We start from the raw sequence: 3,085 nt of genomic DNA, 5'->3' as shown, positions 1-3,085 counted from the left end.
ATGTGTAAGTGGAAAACTTCAGTGCAAACAGGAGCTTGGAGCAAGGCATTACTAGGAAGAAGAAGGATGTCATGCCCACTTCCCACAATCCTGGAGTGATAGGTTGGACAATGGGTCCCTGCCACACACGTGATGGGAGCTGAGCCAGTGTCATTTGAGCTGGCATCTCGTCACCTTGGTATTTTCCAGAATTGTATGATGTTTGGATTAATGGTAATAACCTCATGTTTATTTTTCATTTATAGCTCTTTGGCATTTTCATGGGAAAATTAAAAGAAAAAGTGGTTTAGAACATTTCTGTGTTTTTCTTTTTTATCTTAACATGATTCAATTAAAAAATTTTTTTTTCACCTTTCTTTAACTGGCAAGTTTTCTTTGGGAAATTTATTCAAAACACTAAATTTTCATTTTTGAACCTTGTTTATATTTATATAACAGAGGCCCTAAATTGATCCAGGTTCACCAGGATACCTTTCTCCAAGCAGTAATGGTTTATATCTTCCCTTCAAAATGTATAAGTATTTTTTAATTAAGTTGTCATTCACAAAGATATTCTGGAGAAAAAAATTATGAATTAAACACCTATAAATTCTTCTTCATTTCTGTTATAGTGTAGCAATTTATCATCTAACCCATAATGGTCTATCAGCTGAGTAAGTCTTAGTTTCTTATCAGCTGAGTAAGGCTTAGTTTCTTGTTCTCCTCAGACATAGCTGACTGCAACTCATAAAGCAACTGTTGGCTACAGCTTCTCCACTTCTCTATTGACAACCGTAACTGAGACAGGTCATTCTTTGATCTATACATTTTGACTAGTTTCAGCCTCCGAAGAAGGTCTTCTTTCTCTTGAATCTGCTTCATCAATTTTGCTTTTTCTTTGTTTAGTTCATGTTTGGCACGATTTTCATTCATAAAGTCATTTTGGAGATCACTGCATGACTCAGTATCAAGTGATTTAGATTCACAAACATTGATATTCTTGAAGGTATCTTTCAGATATGTACTTTCTTCAAATTCACTATTGATGTGTTTAGAATTTTCTTGAAATTCCAAACAGCTTTCTTCTGTTGAAGGTGCTGATTTCTCTGAAAAAATCTGATCATTTTCTTCACTCTCTACTTAAGCCATTTTACCACACTGCAACAGGAATTAAATGAAGATCTGGTTTTCCTTAATCATTTTCTAAGGGTTACACTCATAGGTTGTTTTCTTGAACTACTTGAATGGGGAGATGGTGGATTGGCACCAGCTTGTGGAGTGCTGCTGCTGCTGCTGCTGCTAACTCACTTCAGTCGTGTCTGACTCTGTGTGACCCCATAGACGGCATCCCATCAGGCTCCCCCGTCCCTGGGATTCTCCAGGTAAGAACACTGGAGTGGGTTGCCATTTCCTTTTCCAATGCATGAAAGTGAAAAGCGAAAGTGAAATCACTCAGTCGTGCCCGACTCTTAGTGACCCCATGGACTGCAGCCTACCAGGCTCCTCCATCCATGGGATTTTCCAGGCAAGAGTACTGGAGTGGGGTGCCATTGCTAGGCAACATCAAAGCCGAGTTTGATGGACTTTCCATCTTGAAATCTTGCTTTACTTCTCCCTGAGCCATCCCCACACAGCACAGAGAGCGCACTAGCTGTGGCGGCATCTCAGAGGCTGGGCCCCATTTCTGTGTTTGAGTAGTAGGTTGTCCTTAGAAAGCATGGTGACTAAAGTACCTGCCTTGGATTTCAAACGGGAATATCAACTTCAGAGGTGTTTCGGGACCAAGGATTCCTATTCAATACCCATAAAACATGTGCCTCAGGACGAAGGTATAGGACTTCCTCTGGCCTATGCTGTGTGACTTGTGTGAGCAACTCTACTTCTCTGAGCCTCAATTTCCTCATCTGTAGAATAGGGAGACTAATTGGACGTTGCCTGGCTTCTAGGAGTGTAGCAAGGGTCACATGATGTAATAGATATTAATGTGATTTGCAAACTGTAAAGATGCTTGTGAACGTCCAAGTGGGGAACCTCTCTCCATCCAACGCTTATGTTTGGTGCTGGCTTTTACTCCCCAGTGGTCAAGGGAAGGAAGCCTTGAGTGCCAGTGCCATTTGGAACTCCTTTATGAGGTCTATGCATTGTCTAAGTTACAGGTTGGCTCTTATGCAATGGCTATGATGAGCTCTGTTTCTTTCTGGGCCCATCACTCATGGCATAGACAGGTCTATGTGATCATGTGCAAATCTCAAGGTAACATCATGTTAAGGGTGTGTGAGGGTGCCTTACAAGTTACAGACACTAATTTTCATTTCCACAATGAGTGAGGGTAATGATAACAGCTTCCATTTGCTGAGGGCTGTTGATGTACAAGTCGCTTTACACATGTTAAGTGCAAAGTAGGTGCTATTATCCCTATTTTACAGGTGAGGGTCTTGTGTCTTGGTGTTGATAAGAAGGAACTTTCTGTAGGTTGTAAAGTTTGGAAGTAGCAGAACTTGGAGTGGGATCCATGCTCTCTGACTCCAAAGTCCATGTTCCTTTTAGGACATGATGCTGGTTTAGATATGGCTTTTGTTTTTAGCCAGCCAACCAATCAACTAACCAATCAATTAGTGAACAACCACCACCCAGCCAATAACAACCACTAGTAAATAGTCCATCAACTTACCACCCATCCACCCAAACAACCAACGAACCAATTTTTTATTTTATTTATTTTTTTAAAATTTAAATTTATTTATTTTAATTGAAGGCTAATTACTTTACAATACTGTAGTGGTTTTGCCATACATCAGCATGAATCCGCCATGGGTGTACGCATGTTCCCCATCCTGAACCCCCCTCCCTCCTCCCTCCCCATACTACCCCTCTGGGTCATCCCAGTGCACCAGCCCCAAGCGTCCTGTATCCTGCATCGAACCTGGACTGGCGATTAGTTTCTTATATGATATTATACATGTTTCAATGCCATTCTCCCAAATCATCCCACCCTCTCCCTCTCCCACAGAGTCCAAAAGACTGTTCTATACATCTGTGTCTCTTTTGCTGTCTCACATACAGGGTTATCATTACCATCTTTCTAAATTCCATATATATGTGTTAG

General features: G+C 41.0%; 1 pseudogene; it reads right to left on the bottom strand.

Annotated features, from left to right (window-relative positions):
* LOC102185297 lies at window positions 661-1,603 on the bottom strand (annotated as a pseudogene).

The sequence above is a fragment of the Capra hircus genome, chromosome 18 (assembly GCF_001704415.2).
Source record: "Capra hircus breed San Clemente chromosome 18, ASM170441v1, whole genome shotgun sequence".
NCBI lineage: Eukaryota > Metazoa > Chordata > Mammalia > Artiodactyla > Bovidae > Capra > Capra hircus.
Note: the sequence above shows the minus strand (reverse complement) of the source record. Positions and strands in the feature narration are given on the sequence as shown.